The sequence below is a fragment of the Zea mays genome, chromosome 10 (assembly GCF_902167145.1).
Source record: "Zea mays cultivar B73 chromosome 10, Zm-B73-REFERENCE-NAM-5.0, whole genome shotgun sequence".
NCBI lineage: Eukaryota > Viridiplantae > Streptophyta > Magnoliopsida > Poales > Poaceae > Zea > Zea mays.
The window spans coordinates 80,362,417-80,383,380 of record NC_050105.1 but is presented as its reverse complement, the minus strand read 5'-3'; positions in this window follow the sequence as shown (position 1 = coordinate 80,383,380).

Sequence of the window (20,964 nt, the reverse complement as noted above, 5' to 3'; positions counted from 1 at the left end):
CACTCCCGCCCACTGACCTCCGGGCCCCGCCCGCCAGCGCCTCACCGCCCTCTCTCTCTCGTGCAGACCCCGCCCACTGACCTCCGGGCCCCACCCGTCAGCTCCTTCTCCCTCACCCATCCCTCACCGGCGCGATCGCCGCCGAGCGCCCCCTCGCCTCGTCGCCTCGCCATTAATGCTCGCCAGCCTCCGCGACAACCCCGCCACTGTGCTTGAGCCGACCTCTCACCCCCTCAGCCTGCCTGAGCCGTCCCAATCGGCGTTAGCGCCATTCCCGCGCTCATGACGAGCTCGCCGTCTCCCCCATCCCCCTCCCTCCCCCGAGCGCCTATAAAAGGACCCGCTCGAGCCCCGTCTTCGCCACACAACTCCAGCCATCCCCACTTCCCTCCTCCCCGAGCCGTTCAAGCAAGCGCCGCCGTGCTCCCTGCCTTGCTCCGGTGAGGTCCCTTCCCTCTCTCTAGCTTTTCTATGCTCAATTAAGCTATGGCCGAAGCTCCGCCACACGCTCACGATCACAGGGCACCACTTTGCCTCCCCTATTGTGGCCGGAAACCTCACCGGCGGCTTCGCCGCCGCGGGCAGCCGCCACTGCGCCGTGGACCGGCCGCCATAGGCCCCCGTAGGCCAAATTCGCCCCACCCTCGTGACCCACTTCACCTGCCCGTGCTTCGCCACCACTTCCCCGCCAGAGAACCGGACCGACGGTGGAGAACCGCCGCGGAGTTCGCCGCCGACCGGCCCCGGTCGAGCCTCTCCCCCCTCCGTTACCGAGTAACGCCGTCAGCCCCCCCTCTCTCCCTGGCTGGTGGGCCCGCGCTACGGCGCCGTCCCCGCCGCCACTTCCTCGCTGCTGGGCCGACTGGGCCACAAGCGCGCCCGCGCCCGCGCGCCGAGTGGGCCGAAATTCCCCCCTGGCCCAGTTAGCTGGAGAATTCCTTTTCTTTTTCTTTTCCTATTTCTTTTTCTCATTTTCACATATATATTTAGATGCTAATATTTTATGCACCAAAAATTGTCTAAATAAATTATTAGGGCATAAAAATAATAAAGTATAACAATTTGCACACCCCACAAAGGTCACTATGTTTGATGTATTGTTATTATCTGTGTTTAATTAGCGGAAGAGGGATCCGATCCTCCGGAACTCTTAGCTCCGGAAGAAGGGCAAGAACCCGACCCCTCCGAGATTAACCTCTTGTGCCAGGAAAGCTTCGACGAAGGCAAGTCCATCTTTCCCTTGATGCATTATTTACCTATCTCTCTCTACCACTGCCTAAGCCTGGATTATGGGATGGGAATCAAATTGCATGGTAAGCATGAGAGAGCCCGCATTAACTATTACTTTGATTAAAAGATATGGGACAAGTGAAAAGGGGTATAAGTGAAATGTTTTCCAAAAGAGTGCGATGAAGGGTACTCACCCTCATCACCTGGTGGAGTAGGATGATCAGGGACTCCCTGGTTTAGGGGAGGGCCTAAGGTGTTGGCTCAGCTGGTTTAGGCGTGAGCAGAAGGATCGTCCTCTCATATAAGGACCGGTTTGTCATCTTTCATTACCTGTACTCTCAAAAGTACAACCACTCGAGGCTGTGTGGGCAGCCACTCAATCTGAACTCGTACGGTCCAACCCCAGGGTTATGAAGGCTGGGGTAGCACCGGGAGGATAAGGAGGGGGAATGTTTTGTCCGGTTTGGACATAGCAGTGGCCTGACTCCTTCCGGTATAACCGTTAAGGTTCGGACGTACAAGGTAGGAAAGAGTTTCGGATTTGGGTCTCATTGGCCATGAGATCGCAGAGCCGGACTAGTGGGTAAAGTGTACCCCTCTGCGCAGAGTCTAAACCTATTCGAATAGTCCGTGTCCACTGGTATGGACGAGTCTGGTATGGTATGACAATTAGTGTTTCTACTACAACTGGGAACAGGGAAATGTGTGTGTATGTTCTGGAAAGAAAGTGGTACCACAGGAGCGGGAAGCTCAGTGGTGGTCAGGCAAGTGTTACTTCTATTGTCTTGGGAAAACCTTAAACATTGAGTACTGCCTCTCTCGGAAAAAGTATGAGTGACTTCAACTCCACCATATAAAGCATGTACAATATAGGTCACCTTCTCTTTACGGGAGCCGGGTGGGCTTGCGGAATACCTAGTGTATTCACCCAGATTTATTTATGTTTTTCAGCAGCTGAAGACTTCTTTTCTGCTATGCTTGATTGATGGGACTGTGTCTTCACCCAGTTCTGCCTGTGGCCTGGGCTATTTTATCTTCCACTGCGCTTTATGTTTCTCGGCTCACTTTCGAGCTTGTATCCCCGGTACTGTAATAACATTATTCAGACTCTGTAACTATTTGAAGTAATGAATGTGATTACTAGCCTCCTGGGACTAGTAATTGTATCACATTTGAGTCCCAAAGGATCGGGACGCTTCAACTTGTCAGGTGGCTGTGTGGGACGAGTTCTGGGTGAGTTTACTTTCGTATATAAGCAATTCACTGAATTATTGCTTCTCCTAATCTTACTTTAACTTAACTTCTCCATTGATATGTAGGGGAGGTTCCAATTGCCGAATGAGATCGAGGAGGATCAGGCTCAGTGGGCACGTGTGAAGAGGCACTTTCGGAAGTGCGCTGATAAGGTTATCAAGGATGCCATGTACAATGCTCGCATTGCGGCCGTCAACTACTACTACAAGAAGATAAAGGGGCAGAAAATGAGCAAAGCATTAGGGGCCAATGAGATCTACCTCACAGAGGAGCAGTACCTGGAGAGCGTTGTGGATTGGCTGGCGAAGGACATGGAAGCCTGGAGGTGGTTGGCTAAGAGATGGGCGTCGCCTGAGTGGATTGCAGAGTCCCAGAAGCACTGTACCAACCATGGCACTGAAGGACTGGGGCACAGGTACGACGCCCATGGACACCTTGGTACCGCACGCCGCATGGTAAGTATATAAATCAAACTTGTATGTTACATATATGAAAATTATATGGTTTAACTCTTCTTTTTCATGCAGGAACTGAAAGTGGAGTTGCTCCAAGTTTTATGGAGGTTTACGTCCGTGGTCACTGTGGCCCTGATTCGGCGAACCCTGATGAGCTATGCAGCGAGGCGACAAGGGAGAAAATGGTAAACAAGTTTGTATTTACGAATTAAATTGCATGTTTTGTGTCTAACTCCAACTTTAACTTCCTTTGCATAATGCATATGGGGAGGAAATGACTCAATGCCATGGGCCTGATTTCGACTGGATGCATTCAGACTTAGATGCCTCGACGTTGTACCACAGTGGTGGGGGTAGAAAGCATGGCAGGTGAGGTGGTTGTCTTTGATTTGACAATTTCATTAACAAGAATGTGTCCACTTAATGGCTCAACTATGTGTATCATGCAGGTTTGCCTTTAGCACCGGCGTTGTGGAGTACAACAGGACAATAGGTCAAGGGAAGGCATCGTCTTCGGCAGGGAGTTCTCGCTCCTCCAAGTCTGCTCGAGAGGCTCAGCTGGAGGAGGAGACTCGGGTAGCACAGGAGCAGGCTCGAGCAGCGCAGGAGTAGGTCGGACAGCTGACGCGGTATATGGCTTCTTATTTTCAGGTAATTCGCCTATCTCATCACGTGTCATTGAATTCAAAGTATAATGTTGCGATTCTAACATTTCATCCATTTGCAGGAAATGACTACTCGACTCAGCCCTGATATGAACTTGCCCGCTTTTCGCCCTCCCCAGGTAACACTATCTGAACACTTCAATTCCATAGCAACTCTTTTTTTATTATAAAAAATGGCTCGCAGGCACAAGGATGGGGACAGTGGCCAGGACAAGCTCCAGCGTCGCAACCACAGTGGACTGGTGTTGGGTGGACGCAGGCACCTCTAGGCACTTGGACGCCTCCACCACCCCAAGGATCGCAGCCAGTCCCATTATGGGTGCCACCGGCGGGCTCTCAGCCATTTCAAGCGTGGATGGCACCGCCACCGACGGGGTGGGTGCCACCACCTCAGGGGTGGCCAGCACAACAGTACCCATGGATGCATGCACAACCTCCTCATCACCATGGATCACAGGTGACGTTCTATGTTTAGTTTTATGCAAATGGTGACCAAACATAGCAATGTATTTTCGTCGGCTATGTTCGTCGGCCACCACTGGGGCCGACGAAAATCACGTTACTATTTTCGTCGGCCACCGAGGCCAACGTAAATAGTCAGCTGACCAACTATTTTCGTCGGCCTTGGGGAAGCCGACGAAAATAAGTTATTTTCGTCGAACTTATTTTCGGCGGCGCCGACGAAAATAGTATATTTTCGTCGGTTTACACTTATTTTCGTGGGTTTTTGGCCCACGAAAATTTAGGTGTTTCCTGTAGTGATTCCTTATTTTTAGATATGAGTATCTATCTGTTATGTATCTAGTGTTACCTTTCATGCCTAGTATTACATTTTGTACTTACTTTAGCTTAAATACATGCATACTAGGAAAATCACATGGTAGGTCTGCTTGTTTTAAATTCATACACTTAAGCAAGCCTACATGATTTAAAATGTTCATTTGAGCACGACACATAGCTCTTTATCACCCCATAATAAATGATGCATCAATTGATATTACAAGTGGTAAAATACTCACATCCTATAATGTGTATCATTTAATTTATATGTGCCAAAGTTCGGATTATAGATAATTTGCCCCTCTTGATATCAAATCAAAGTGCATGTCTCCTGCAAGAATTCAAAACTTGTATGCACACCTTCAGGGGGAGGTTACTCTATAATCTAATACTTTGAGACTAACACCTTTTCAAGTCTATTTCATGTGATAGTCTCATTGTAAGGAAAAAGAAGTCCCCGGAGAAAGACAACAATCTTCCACTGCAAAATCTCTAAGAACTCTCATGCCTCTCAAGCTCGCCATTGAATTTCAATCGGTATCTTTTGAGACTACATCTAGCATCATTTACATGTCTTCTCTAATATTTGATTAGACTATATTTCATATCATATACTTCCATGTTGCTAAAAATGCATAAGTGGTTAACTCATATTCTGTTACCTATGCATAAGGGAAGTTAGTCTTCTCAAATCATGTTTTACACCTCTATTTCTCACATGCTTTTTCCTAAGTAGAAGATCTCTTTCAGGGGAGTTTTTCTTCGTCTCTAAAAAGGGAGAAAATTCTTTCTAAAGGAGAACACTCATTTAGGGGGAGTAATCATCTGAGGGCATTTTTTACTTCCTACATGCTTTTAATGTCTTCCTTTTCGGTGGTTGATGCCAAAGGGGGAGAAGTTTAGGGACCAAAGCAGTGAAAACTATATCAAACACCAAACACCACCAATTTAAAATTTTAATGGGTTTTCAAGTGGTTTTGGTTATTTGGTCCAAGGATAGGAAGTAAGTGAATTATGGAGTTAGGGGGAGGCTTAAGTCCATAATATCACATTGTGGGGACATACATGCATCCTAGCAAGTAGATTGCTTATTGTCATTCAAATAATTGTATTATTTGCTTGCTTTGGTTGTGTTGTCATCAATCACCAAAAAGGGGGAGATTGTAAAGATTGTAAGGAAAATGGACCCCAGGCCATTTGGCTAATTGAGTTTTGGTGTTTGATGTTCAACACAATCTGTGAACTAATAAGTTTTCTAGTGTTTGTGTTTGTAGTTCACAGGATGCAAGATTAACTTGGACTAAGGAATTGAGGAAAGCAACACCTCAAAAGAAGACATTAAAGAGATCCAATAAAAGTCCAAGTGTGTTGCCTGCGGACTGTCTGTGTGTGGAGCACCGGACTGTCCGGTGGCACAGCGGACTGTCCGGTGCCCACACGCCGGACTGTCCGGTGCACCAGGGAACAACAGCCCAACGGCTAGTTCCAGGTGGCACCCGGAGAGAAGACCACCAGACTGTCCGATGTGAAGACCGGACTGTCCGGTGTGGAAAGCCTACGGCGCCAACGGTCACCTTCTATGACAGGGCAACGGCTAGACGCACCGGACAGGCTACAGTGCGCTGTCCGGTGCACCACCGGACTGTCCGGTGTGCCGCAGAAAGCAACAGCTTTTCTCCAACGACTGTATTTGTGTTGGGGGCTATAAATACACCCCCAACCGGCCATTTCCAAGTGTGGGAGCTCAAGAGACATACCAAGGCATATAGTAGACATTCCCAAGTGCTCTTACACCCAAGTGCTTAATAGAATCACTCGGTGATTAGCGTAGGTGCTTTGCGAAGTGCTTAGGTTAGTTAGACCGCTTTAGTGCTTGCTCTAGGTGAACCCTAGATTGTTGAGTGAGTTTAGATAAACCTCACAACCCCTCGGCTCTTGCGTGAGTCGTTGTAATTATACCGAGTGGGGCGAGAGTCTTGCGAGACCGTGACAACCGCGTTTGTGTCACGGCCTCCACCGTGTACCGGAGGGAACGAGGCCCGCGACGTTTCGGCCAGAAGCTCGATAGTGGAGACGACGGGGAGCATCCGAGAGGAGTCGGAAGCGGAGCACCACTTGCGCGTGGAGAAGGCTCGCGGCTCTCTACGGAGTTACTCGACCGAGGTGCTTGGCCCTCGCGTGGGCTTCCCTTTGTGTAGGGGCACCAACGAGGATTAGTCGGGACCTTGCGCGGTTCTGGATACCTCGGTAAAAATACCAGCGTCATCCACGAGAGTTTGCTTCTCTACTTTGCTCTTTAAGTTTCCGCATTTATATTAAGCATTTAAGTTTCAATCTTGTAGTCATACTTATTTAGCGTGGATTGAAACTTAGCCATTGTGGTAGAGATAACAACACTTAGACAAAACCTACTTTGCACATTCTAGTTTGACTATTTGCATAGGTTTTGCTCTAGGGATTTAATTGTGGCCTAGTTTAGTAAAAGTTTTAGAAGTCCTAATTCACCCCCCTCTTAGGCGTCACCCATTTCCTACAGCAGGAAGCAAGAGCGGCAAGGGCAGTGAGAAATGCAAGAGAGGCAAAGGTGGTAAGAGGAAGCAACCTCCGATCGCGCCGTCGGAGGACTTCGACGACTCTGAGTACTCGGAGGAAAAAAATCTCTTCCGAGGATGAGAGGACCCTGCCACTGACTCCTCGCTCGCCATCATCTGTCTGCACAGATGACTTCATGGGGTGGAGAGAGCCTACATTCAGGTCATCGAGCGAGTAGTGCTTGATGGCTCGGATGACTCTGAGGAGGAGGAGGACAGGTACGAGGGAAACAACGAGGGCAACAAGGACGACAAGGTCAACAATGGTGGCAAGGTTTGGCAGCAGCAAGGTCGGCGATGGCGATAGTGGTGACGATGGCAAGGGCGGCAGCGGTGGCGATGGCAAGTGTAGCGACAGTGAAGGCGACAGCGACAGAGCTGGTGGCGGGTCGCCACCAGCTTAGGTTAGGTAGCTTGCTGTAGTGGTGGTGGTGGGGTGTATTTTGGGTCAGTTCATAATGAACTGACGTTTATGTAAAAAGAAGGCAGGTTATGCATGCATGGAACTCTATTTATATGTTTGGGTTTGAAAAACTCGTTTGGTTGTTTTCTTTTGCCCTTGTTTTTGTGTTCCAATCCGCTGGTCCTGAGATCGTGCCTGGAGGTTTTAGTAGGTCGACTGAAAAACCGAGTCACAACGTTATAATAGGTTCCTAGTCAGGAGGTGAGTGATCAGTTGATATATTTGTTCGATCCCTTTGTTTGTGCTTAAAACCCTAACTCTGCTTTCGCTACGATCCCTAGCTCAAAATTCGCTCGTCGGGTGCGACTTCGCGCTTGATTCCGCATTTGTGAGGAGCACCATAACACCCAAGAAGAAGAAGCAAGGGCCCTCGATGACCGTCATTCCTCCCCTCGATCCTAACTACCCACTCCCTTTGTCACACTCGAATTTGAGGGGCAAAACCGGATGCATCTCATATGTGCGCCAAAGAAGATCAACACAAACAATGACTTAGTGTATAGAGATGAATGTCACAAACTTTATTACATAACGAAAATGTCTTACAAAATAACTGGTAATAAATAAATCGAACTAATAATATTATTTCCTTGGCGCATCATGCTGACTGGGAGACGACACCTAGACCTCGTCGTAATAGTCCTCCTCTGGGGGCACCTGCTCTTCACCTGTTGGGGGTGATCGCAAGAGTGAGCTCACAAAAGTTCATGGCTCAACAGGTGTGGGGAATAATGTGCATGAGCTCACTTACGTGTATAGTGTAAGGCTGATCAACAAATAATGGTTAAGGCTGAGCATTGTTTTCATAAGTTGGTCAAATTTTATAGCAGTTAATAAGTATAAGTGTATACCAGACCAATAGAATAAGAGATCTCAATTATAATCAATCCCACAATGCAATGCATATGATAGATTAAGTTTACTTCCATAAGTTAATCATGTGAGAGTCCTGAGTCGATCTTGATCGTGAGCACGACTAATATACGAGTTTTATGCTTTGCAGAGGTTGAGCATCTTTACCCACAAGATGTGTTACCCATTTTCCAAGGGGTCTAGAAATCCCATTCATCTCTATAAGGATACGAGACATGGTAGCACTACGAGGCCTTTCCAAAGTTCCACTAGTTCTAGAAAATCTGCTACGGATTCAGGAAGAAGGAAGCATAGGAATCCCTCGGCCGAAAAGCTTTACGGATAGTCTGACCCAAGAACCTCCCTATACTCTGCAGCGACACACTCCCCGCTTGCCCCTTTCGGGTAAGGTAGTCTCTCTCTAGCTTTCCTAATTACTTGGCTAAGGGCATCCCATTCCACCCTTGTGGTAGCACTGTTATCTCAAGTTAAGCTCCATGTTCCAATTAACACCATAATCTTATCATGAACATTAAATAATCAATTACAATAATTGTCGGGGACCATAATTAGGGGTACCCTCAAGACTCCTAATTCTCAGCTGGTAACCCCCATCAGCATAAAGCTGCAAAGGCCTGATGGGTGCGATTAAGTCAGGGATCGGTCCATTCGAGTGACTCGATCATGCCTCGCCCGAGCCTAGCCTCGGACAAGGGCAGCCGACCCTGGAGGATTTCCGTCTCGCCCGAGGCCCCCCCTCCGACGACGAACGTATTTCCGGCTCGCCCTAGGCCCTGCCTTCGCTAAGAAGCAACCCTGACTAAATCGCCGCACCGACCGACCAAATCGCAGGAGCATTTAACGCAAAGGTGGCCTGACACCTTTATCCTGACGCACGCCCCCCGGCAGAGCCGAAGTGACCGCCGTCACTTCGCCGCTCCACTAACCGGCCTGACAGAAGGACAGCGCCGCCTGCGCCACTCCGACTGCAGTGTCACTTGGCAGAGTGAGACTGACAGGCAGTCAGGCCCTGCCAAAGGCACCATAGGAAGCTCCGCTCCGCCCGACCCAGGGCTCGGACTGGGGCACAGTCCCGGAAGACGGCGAACTCCGCTCCGCCCGACCCAGGGCCCGGACTCGGGCTCAGCCCCGGAAGACGGCGAACTCCGCTCCGCCCGACCCAGGGCTCGGACTCGGGCTCAGCCCTAGAAGACGACGAACTCCGCTCCACCCGACCCAGGGCTCGGACTCGGGCTCAGCCCCAGAAGACGACGAACTCCGCTCCGCCCGACCCAGGGCTCGGACTCGGGCTCAGCCCCAGAAGACGACGAACTCCGCTTCGCCCGACCCCAGGGCTCGGACTCCGCCCTGGCCTCTGCCGACGACCTCCGCCTCGCCCAACCCAGGGGCCCGGACTCGGCCTCGGCCATGGAAGACAGACTCGACCTCGGCTTCGGAGGAGCCTCCGCATCGCCCGACCTAGGGCGCAGGCCAGCCACGTCAACAGGAGGCGCCATCATCACCCTACCCCGAGCTGTCTCAGGCCGCAGGGAACAAGACCGGTGTCCCATCTGGCTAGCTCCGCCAGATAGGCAATGATGGCGCCCCGCATACTCTGTGACGACGGCGGCTCTCAGCCCCCTTACGGAAGCAAGAGGACGTCAGCAAGGACCCAACCGCTCCGACAGCTGTCCCTCCGCCAGACTCCGTCGCTCCTCCGACGGCCACGACATCACAACAGCTGGATGCCAAAATCTCTCCGGCTGCCACATCGGCATGTACTAAGGGCGCTAGCTCTCCCCTGCTAGACGCGTAGCACACTGCTACACCCCCATTGTACACCTGGGTCCTCTCCTTACGCCTATAAAAGGAAGGACCAGGGCCCTCTTAGAGAGGGTTGGCCGCGCGGGGACGAGGACGAGACAGGCGCTCTCTTGGGGCCGCTCGCTTCCCTCTCCCGCGTGGACGCTTGTAACCCCCTACTGCAAGCGCACCCGACCTGGGCGCGGGACGAACACGAAGGCCGCGGGATTCCCACCTCTCTCATGCCGGTCTCCGGCCGCCTCGCTCCTTCCCCCCTTCGCGCTCGCCCTCGCGCTCGACCCAACTGGGCTGGGGCACGCGGCGACACTCACTCGTCGACCCGAGGGACCCCCCGGTTTCGAAACGCCGACAGTTGGCGCGCCAGGTAGGGGCCTGCTGCGTGTTGACGAATAGCTTCCCGTCAAGCTCCAGATGGGCAGTCTCCGGCAACCTCTCCGACCCGGGACGGTGCTCCATTTTGGGAGTCTTGAGTTCATGTCCTTCGACGGCGGCTACGACATGATACTCCTTCCACCGCCGCGCGACAACGACAATGGCGGCCGACAGCCCGCCTGCCGGCAGCGGAATCGACGACGTCTTCCCCGCGTAGAGGAAGAACAACATTCGAGCTCGCCCCGTCCTCTCCCCCGCCAACGGAGGAGGAGGCGGGGCAACCAAGGCCAAGCGGGAGGCCGCGCCTCATCGGCTGTCGAGCGAGTCGACGGCCTCAGCGCCCCAACGGGGGGCGCGTCGGGCATCGACCTCGCGTTTGAGACGAAGGCGAGCGCCGCCTCCCCGCGACACGCCAATCCCGAGCAAGCGGACGACGCCAGCGCGCTCGCGGAAAGCTTGCTGGGCGTCACCCTCGTACCTGAGACGACGGTGCAGTCAGTCCCCGACGTGACTTCATCGCCGCTCGTCGACCAAAAGGTACCGACCGATTCCCATCCTACATTATTTGGGTTCAGCCTCAACCCGCCTAGCGACCTAGCTTTGGCGGGCGCTCTCGTAGAGGCGAGTTCAAACCCTCTGGGGTTTCGCATGCGGTCGCCTTGGGACCGGCTGACGGACGTCTCGACCTACGGGCCCTCTGGGTCCAAGGAAGATGACGACCCCAGCATCTGTTGGGATTTCTCTGGACTTGGCAACCCCAGTGCCATGCGGGACTTCATGACCGCATGTGACTACTGCCTCTCCGACTGTTCCGACGGTAGCCGCAGCCTCGACGACGAGGACTGCGGCCCGAGCCGCGAATGTTTCCACGTCGATCTAGGGGGTCCCTCCGAAGGCAATCATCTCGGCATGCCGGAGGACGGTGATCTCCCTAGGCCGGTGCCTCGCGCTGACATCCCGCGGGAGCTAGCTGTGGTCCCTGTTCTGGCGGGGGGTCACGACCCACAGCTCGAGCAAGTCCGCGGGGCACAGGCCAGGTTCGACGAGGGAGCAGGAGCGCTTGAGCCAATCCGCCGGGACGTCGGGCAGGCATGGGCGGGCCAACCCCCGGCCAGAGAAATACGTCACCTACCCCAGGGTTTCCAGCACCGCGTCGCCGACGACGCCAGGGTCAGGCCGCCACCCGCATCTAGTGGCGTCGGCCAGAACCTGGCTGCAGTAGCGATGCTTCTTCGCGCGATGCCGGAGCCATCAACCACCGAGGGTCGGCGAATCCAAGGGGAGCTCAAGAATCTCCTAGAAGGCGCTGCGGTCCGACGGGCCGAGAGCTCTGCCTCCCGAAGGCAGGGATACCCCTCGGAACCTCATGCCGTGACTTCCCGATTCATGCGGGAAGCCTCGGTCTACACCGGGCGCACGCGCAACACCGCGCCTGCGGCCCCGGGCCGCCTCGGCAACGAGCACCATCATCGCGACTGTCGGGCCCACCTCGACGAGAGGGTGCGCCGAGGCTACCACCCCAGGCGTGGGGGACGCTACGACAGTGGGGAGGACCGGAGTCCCTCGCCCGAACCACCCGGTCCGCAGGCCTTCAGCCGGGCCATCCGACGGGCACCGTTCCCGACCTGGTTCCGACCCCCGACTACTATCACAAAGTACTCGGGAGAGACGATACCGGAACTGTGGCTCGCGGACTACCGCCTGGCCTGCCAACTGGGTGGAACGGACGACGACAACCTCATCATCCGCAACCTCCCCCTGTTCCTCTCCGACACCGCTCGCGCCTGGTTGGAGCACCTGCCTCCGGGGCAGATCTCCAACTGGGATGACCTCGTCCAAGCCTTTGCCGGCAATTTCCAGGGCACATACGTGCGCCCCGGGAATTCCTGGGACCTCCGAAGCTGCCGGCAGCAGCCGGGAGAGTCTCTCCGGGACTACATCCGGCGATTCTCGAAGCAGCACACCGAGCTGCCCAACATCACCGACTCGGATGTCATCGGCGCGTTCCTTGAGCACCACCTGCCGCGACCTGGTGAGTAAGTTGGGTCGCAAGACCCCCACCAGGGCGAGCGAGCTGATGGACATCGCCACCAAGTTCGCCTCTGACCAGGAGGCGGTCGAGGCTATCTTCCGAAAGGACAAGCAGCCCCAGGGCCGCCCATCGGAAGATGCTCTCGAGGCGTCTACTCAGCGCGGTGCCAAGAAGAAAGGCAAGAAGAAGTCGCAAGCAAAACGCGACGCCGCCGACGCGCGCGGACCTTGTCGCCGCCGCCGAGTACAAGAACCCTCGGAAGCCCCCCGGAGGTGCCAACCTCTTCGACAAGATGCTCAAGGAGCCGTGCCCCTATCACCAGGGGCCCGTCAAGCACACCCTTGAGGAGTGCGTCATGCTTCGGCGCCACTTCCATAGGGCCGGGCCACCCGTGGAGGGTGGCAGGGCCCGCGACGACGACAAGAAGGAAGATCACCAAGCAGGAGAGTTCCCCGAGGTCCGCGACTGCTTCATGATCTACGGTGGGCATGCGGCAAATGCCTCGGCTCGACATCGCAAGCAAGAGCGCCGAGAGGTCTGCTCGGTGAAGGTGGCGGCGCCAGTCTACCTAGACTGGTCCGACAAGCCCATCACCTTCGACCAAGCTGACCACCCCGACCACGTGCCGAGCCCGGGGAAATACCCGCTCGTCGTCGACCCCGTCGTCAGCGACGTCAGGCTCACCAAGGTCCTTATGGACGGGGGCAGCAGCCTCAATATCATCTACGTTGAGACCCTCGGGCTCCTGCGCGTCGATCTGTCTTCCATCCGAGCAGGCGCTGCGCCCTTCCACGGGATCATTCTCGGGAAGCGCGTCCAGCCCCTCGGACGACTCGACCTTCCCGTCTGCTTCGGAACGCCGTCCAACTTCCGAAGGGAGACCCTGACGTTCGAGGTGGTCGGGTTCCGAGGAACCTACCACGCGGTACTGGGAAGGCCATGCTACGCGAAGTTCATGGCCGTCCCCAACTACACTTACCTGAAGCTCAAGATGCCGGGCCCCAACGGGGTCATCACCGTCGGCCCCACGTACAAGCACGCGTTCGAATGCGACGTGGAGTGCGTGGAGTACGCTGAGGCCCTCGCTGAGTCCGAGGCCCTCATCGCCGACCTGGAAAGCCTCTCCAAAGAGGTGCTAGACGTGAAGCGTCATGCCGACAACTTCGAGCCAGTGGAGACGGTTAAGGCCGTCCCCCTCGACCACAGTGGCGACGCCTCCAAGCAGATCCGGATCGGCTCCGGGCTCGATCCCAAATAGGAAGCAGTGCTCGTCGACTTTCTCCGCGCGAACACCGACGTCTTCGCGTGGAGCCCCTCGGACATGCCCGGCATACCGAGGGATGTCGCCGAGCACTCGCTGGATATTCGGGCCGGAGCCCGACCCGTCAGACAGCCTCTGCGCCGATTCGACGAGGAGAAGCGCAGAGTGATAGGCGAGGAGATCCACAAGCTAATGGCAGCAGGGTTCATCAAAGAGGTATTCCATCCCGAATGGCTTGCCAACCCTGTGCTTGTGAGAAAGAAAGGGGGGAAATGGCGGATGTGTGTAGACTACACTGGTCTCAACAAAAGCATGTCCGAAGGTTCCCTACCCTCTGCCTCGCATCGATCAAATCGTGGATTCCACTGCTGGGTGCGAAACCCTGTCTTTCCTCGATGCCTACTCAGGGTATCATCAAATCAGGATGAAAGAGTCCGACCAGCTCGCGACTTCTTTCATCACGCCCTTCGGCATGTACTGCTATGTCACCATGCCGTTCGGCTTGAGGAATGCGGGCGCGACGTATCAGCGGTGCATGAACCATGTGTTCGACGAACACATCGGTCGCACGGTCGAGGCCTACGTCGATGACATCGTAGTCAAGACGAGGAAAGCTTCCGACCTCCTTTCCGACCTTGAAGTGACATTCCGATGTCTCAAGGCGAAAGGCGTCAAGCTCAATCCCGATAAGTGTGTCTTCGGGGTGCCCCGAGGCATGCTCTTGGGGTTCATCGTCTCCAAATGGGGCATCGAAGCCAACCCGGAGAAGATCGCAGCCATCACCAGCATGGGGCCCATCAAGGACTTGAAAGGCGTACAGAGGGTCATGGGATGTCTCGCGGCTCTGAGCCGCTTCATCTCATGCCTCGGCGAAAGAGGTCTGCCTCTGTACCGCCTCTTAAGGAAGGCCGAGTGCTTCACTTGGACCCCTGAGGCCGAGGAAGCTCTCGGGGACCTGAAGGCGCTCCTCACAAAGGCGCCTATCTTGGTGCCCCCAGCTGCCGGAGAAGCCCTCTTGGTCTACGTCGCCGCGACCACTCAGGTGGTTAGCGCCGCGATTGTGGTCGAAAGGCAAGAAGAGGGGCATGCATTGCCCGTTCAGAGGCCAGTTTACTTCGTCAGCGAAGTACTGTCCGAAACCAAGATCCGCTACCCACAAGTTCAGAAGCTGCTGTATGCGGTGATTCTGACACGGCGAAAGTTGCGACACTACTTCGAGTCTCATCCGGTAACTGTGGTGTCATCCTTCCCCCTGGGGGAGATCATCCAGTGCCGAGAGGCCACGGGCAGGATCGCGAAGTGGGCGGTGGAAATCATGGGCGAGACAATCTCGTTCGCCCCTCGGAAGGCCATCAAGTCCCAGGTCTTGGCGGACTTCGTGGCCGAATGGGTCGACACCCAGCTACCGACGGCTTCGATCCAACCGGAGCTCTGGACCATGTTTTTCGACGGGTCGCTGATGAAAACGGGAGCCGGCGCGGGCCTACTCTTCATCTCGCCCCTCGGGAAGCACCTACGCTATGTGCTACGCCTCCACTTCCCAGCGTCCAACAATGTGGCTGAGTATGAGGCTCTGGTCAACGGGTTGCGGATTGCCATCGAGCTAGGGGTCCGGCGCCTCGACGCCCGTGGTGACTCGCAGCTCGTCATCGACCAAGTCATGAAGAACTCCCACTGCCGCGACCCAAAGATGGAGGCCTACTGCGATGAGGTTCGGCGCCTGGAAGACAAGTTCTACGGGCTCGAGCTTAACCACATCGCTCGGCGCTACAACGAGACTCCGGACGAGCTGGCTAAAATAGCCTCGGGGCGAACAACGGTTCCCCCGGACGTCTTCTCCCGGGATCTGCATCAACCCTCCGTCAAGATCGACGACACGCCCGAGCCTGAGGCGCCCTCGGTCCAGCCCGAGGTACCCTCGGCACAGCCCGAGGCACCCTCAGCTCGGCCCGAGGCGCCCTCGGTTCAGCCCGAGGTACCCTCGGCCTCCGAGGGTGAGGCACTGTGCATCGAGGAGGAGCGGAGCGGGGCCACGCCTGATCGAAATTGGCAGACCCCATACCTGTAATATCTCCGCCAAGGAGAGCTACCCCTCGACCGAGCCGAGGCTCGGCGGGTAGCGCGACGCGCCAAGTCGTTCGTCTTGCTGGGTGATGAGAAGGAGCTCTACCACCGCAGCCCCTCAGGCATCCTTCAGCGATGCATCTCCGTCGCCGAAGGTCAGGAACTCCTGCGGGAGAGACACTCGGGGGCTTGCGGCCATCACGCAACGCCTCGAGCCCTTGTCGAGAATGCTTTCCGACAAGACTTCTACTGGCCAACGGCGGTGGCTAACGCCACTAGGATTGTCCGCACCTGCAAAGGGTGTCAATTCTATGCGAAGCAGACCCACCTGCCCGCTCAGGCTCTGCAGATGATACCCATCACCTGGCCCTTTGCCGTGTGGGGTCTGGACCTCGTTGGCCCCTTGCAGAAGGCGCCTGGGGGCTACACGCACCTGCTGGTCGCCATCGACAAATTCTCCAAGTGGATCGAGGTCCGACCTCTGAACAGCATCAGGTCCGAGCAGGCGGTAGCGTTCTTCACCAACATCATCCATCGCTTCGGGGTCCCGAACTCCATCATCACCGACAACGGCACCCAATTCACCGGCAGAAAGTTCTTAGACTTCTGCGAGGATCACCACATCCGGGTGGACTGGGCCGCCGTGGCTCATCCCATGTCGAATGGGCAAGTAGAGCGTGCCAACGGCATGATTCTACAAGGGCTCAAACCTCGGATTTACAACGACCTCAACAAGTTCGGCAAGCGATGGATGAAGGAACTCCCCTCGGTGGTCTGGAGCCTGAGGACGACGCCGAGCCGAGCCACGGGTTTCACGCCGTTCTTCCTAGTCTACGGGGCCGAGGCTGTCTTGCCCACAGACCTGGAACACGGCTCCCCGAGGACGAGGGCTTACAGCAATCAAAGCAACCAAGCTAGCCGAGAAGACTCACTGGACCAGCTGGAAGAGGCTCGGGACAAGTCCTTACTACACTCGGCGCGGTACCAGCAGTCCCTGCGACGCTACCACGCCCGAGGGGTCCGGCCCCGAGACCTCCAGGTGGGCGACCTGGTGCTACGGCTGCGACAAGATGCCCGAGGGAGGCACAAGCTCACGCCTCCCTGGGAGGGGCCATTCGTCATCGCCAAAGTTCTGAAGCCCGGAACGTACAAGCTGGCCAACAGTCAAGGCGAGGTCTACAGCAACGCTTGGAACATCCAACAGCTACGTCGCTTCTACCCTTAAGATGTTTTCAAGCTGTTCATATACCTCGCACCCACACAAAGTTTAGTCATCAAGGAAGGGTCGACCTCGCCTCGGCAAAGCCCGACCCTCCCTCGGGGGCTAAAAGGGGGGAACCCCCTCTGCGTTGAAATTTTCCTCGGAAAAAGATCTCTTCTGCCAGGATATCTTTCGTGCTTTTTGACTACTTCGAAAAGTGGATCCTGAAAACGACGGAGTACACGTAAGCAGCCAAGGCTGACCGAGCCGAGGGACTCCTACGCCTCCGGGATACAGATACCTCACTCATCACCTTCTGCAATAAGTAACTCGCGTTCGGATAAAGTGATTCCGCGGACCGAACAAGTCTTCACGTTCGGAAGCTCTTCTGCCGAAGCGGTCTTTCGAGCCTTCTCGACTGAGTCGGTGACAGGGCCTCATGGACGGGTGAAAGTGCACGTAAGCGGCAAGGCCGACCGAGCCGAGGGACTCCCACGCCTCCGGGATACAGATACCTCACTCATCACCTTCCGCGAGAAGCAACTCTCGCTCGCACAAACATCCCTGTTACCGACAAAAAAGTCCAGATACTCGAAACAAGAGGAAAGGAGACGCAGCTTTACAGCACAGCGAGGGTGTGTATTCTGGCCTCGACGGCCGCAGAAGGCACACGCTACAAGACACTCTGATCCTGCAGGCTCGGGTCTTGACGCTGGAAGGGGGCAGTAGCGCCCTCGGCATCGACGACACCTTCAGCGAGGTCCGACCTAGCCTCGGAGGGCGACGCGATCCAAGGATCCCCACTCTGGAGGACGACGTCATCGCCACGCCCGGGCAATCGCTGCCGGGGACTTCTCCGGGAATCCGGCCCGAGCAGGCGGCTCGGCCGGCGACCCCTGGGGCCTCGGCCAACCATCTTCCAAGGGCGCCAGCCCGACCCGAGGCCTCGGCTGGTCAACTCCGGCGTCGGTCCCGCTGACGGACAACCCGACTAGGCTCCGGCCAACCAGGTTTCGTTTTCGAGCCAACTCCGCCTCTGTTCATGCTGATATCGCTACCCCTGGCCTCGGCTCGTCGAAGAGCGGCCAAGGGGTCTCTTTAACTAAGCTAGAGGAGCCTCAGACAACAAGGCCGACCGAGCCGAGGGACTCCTACGCCTCTGGGTTACGGATACCTCACTCGTCACCTTGACACGGGGCGACTCATGCTTGGTGAAGCGGTTCAGATAATCAACAGGCGAGTCTTAGTGCTCGAAAATGTGGAAAAAACACGGCTCCGTGCCAAAATTACATACATGTTCAGGCCTCGACAGCCACGATGAACAAAAACACTGGCATTCAAAGTGCCATTACAAACGGAACTCCGGTTCCCCCTGCGCAGGTACGAACAACCCCACTCGATAGGGGAGGGCCCGCGGAGCAACAGAAGACTGACGAGCGGCTCGCCGCCGCCCGCTCTGACAGCGACGACAACGACCCCCGCTCCGGATGGCCGAACTGCAGCAGCGCAGGCCTCAGGCTGGGCGCTGCTGCAATCTTGCCCTCGCCCACGTCGACGCTCGAGGGGCGAGGACAAGTACAAAGAGCCGGAGGCCCGAAGCGCGGATGGTGGCGGTGATCCCGTCAGCGACGGGGACTTCTCGAGCCGCCTCCGCCTCGGCACCGATGGCAGGGGCCATCGGTCCTCCGGCAGATCCCCACTCAAATCCTCCCGGACGAGTGGGGCACCGGCCTCTGCGTGGCGGCGCCATCCCGGTGCAAAGGCAGGACCACCCCAGAACACGAACGCCGCCCTAGCAGCGCTCGACATCTTGGGCGGTCCTCCCGTGCACACGGCGCGGCAGCCACCCTCCGGCAGGAGGGGCCGCCGGGAGCCAAGCCGACGAGCTCGACACGCTGGGGGTGACGACGCCCGCCGTCGACCGGCCCCGCGTTGTCGAAGTCCGGGCCGCCCGCAGGGCCAGTGAGCACCCTCTCCCTCGAACGCCGCAGGAGAGGGTGACCCACGAACCCGCGCGGGAGGTAGAGCTCCGGCTCAGCCCGGCCCCCACCCCCAGCAAGGATGATGAACATCCTTGAAGCTGAGGGTGGGACCAAGATCGCAGCCCGGTTTGCTTCTCCCCACCCAGGAGCTGGTGGTCACCGTCTCGGGTGACCGCCGGCGGGGGGGTACAGCCGGGCTGGCTGATGAAAATCCTTGAAGCCGAACGATGGCTGAAAGGTACCAACTCCCACGGAGTTGCGTTCCTCCAACGATGAGGCGAAAAGACGGCGGGTATCCCCCATCCGGGGGCTTGGAAGGTGGAAAGACACGATGCATAAGGGAGCGCGAAGACATGGTCGCCTTCCAAAGGGGGTCACCCTCCTTTTAAAGGCAACTCTCCCTACTTGCGCCCCCAACGGTCACGGGCTGAATCTTCTCCAACACGCTCCAAGGCCCTCCCCTACGGCGCGGGGGCTGGGTCCCGCATGTCATGCAAGCCGGCTTGGAGCAGAAGAAGCCAAACCGCCGCGCGTGGTGCACACGACCGCCCAGCGGTTACAAGTGACCCTCCACTTTTGCCCAGACCAACGAGCGAAAGAGGCGGGCAGCCATGCAGACGGCATGCAACTGCGCCAAGTGGACGCGCTTCTCTGACTCCCGACACGCCCAGCATGGAGGTCCAGGCCCACGCGTCACGCAACTGGCGCGCCGGATGCTTCATGCAAGCAACTGCACCGCCACTTGCGCCACCACCGCGCCTCCTTGATTGCGGAACCAATACCGCGACTCGAGGCGACCCAGCGCACGACCCAGCAGCGCCAGCCTGGCGCGGCGGTCAATGCGGCCAAAAGTGGGCCGGCAGTAATGACGGTGGCAGGCGGGCGGGAGCAGCGGTCACATCGTCAGCCAAGTTCACGTCCCATCCGGGGGTAGCAAGAGAACCCCCTCTCACGGCGTGAAGACAACGCGCCCGTGATCCGTTCCCCGAACGGCTCGCGCACGCGCAACGGCCGCCCCGCCAACCACTCGCCCCGTCGCATTAACTCCGCGGTGGGACAGGCGACGTTTCTGGCAGGAGCAGCGGGCGACGCTTCGCTTTCGCCGTAATAACCGCGCCAAAAAAGGTACACCGCGTCGTTCGATTTCGTATCATTTTCCTTTTTTCCTCTTTCTCTATCTCTTGCAACAGGGACCGGGAAAGGGGGATACCCCGAAAAGGATCCTTCCCCGTGAAGGAACCAGGCTCCGAGCCTCCTTACTGATCAGAGGTTCGAAGGCTGGCCCCCCGAAGGGTTCAACAGCCGCCTCAGATCGCGTGTGCCCTACACCCACTACTGGTCAGAGGTTCGAAGGCCGCCCCCCCGAAGGGTTCCACGGCCGCCTCAGGCTACTCGGGCTCCGCGCCCATTACTGATCAGGGGTTCGAAGGCTGGCCCCCAAAGGGTTCACAGCCGCCTCAGACGCCGAGCGAGGGATGACCAGGGGTACGTTCGATACATAACCAAGGCTCGGGCTGCGCTCCCGAGGTACCCTAGGACATTTCCGAGACCAGCGGGAGCGATCTTGTAACGGAATCCCATCAGAGGGAGGCATCGAGCCCTCGGACCCCGTCGCCAGGGGACCGGGTCCGGCAGATCACCCGCAGGTACTTTTGGGTGTGCCTCTGGGCCCCTAGCCGACCCCTAACGAACGGGGCACGGACGTCCACTCGGATTACCCGCTTGCAGCTCACTGGAGACACCATGTTCGACGCCCATCGAGGGCAACATGGCGCTTTCCCCCTCCTCCTTGCGGAAAGGCGACGCAGGGGCGTATGTAAAAAAAGCCGAGTCTGTCCCTGATCGCTCTCTCGCCTTGTGCAGAGGCTCGGGGGCTGCTCTCGCAAACCCGGCTCCGGCCGAACCGTTGACAGCGTCAACATACCAGCCCGAGAACTT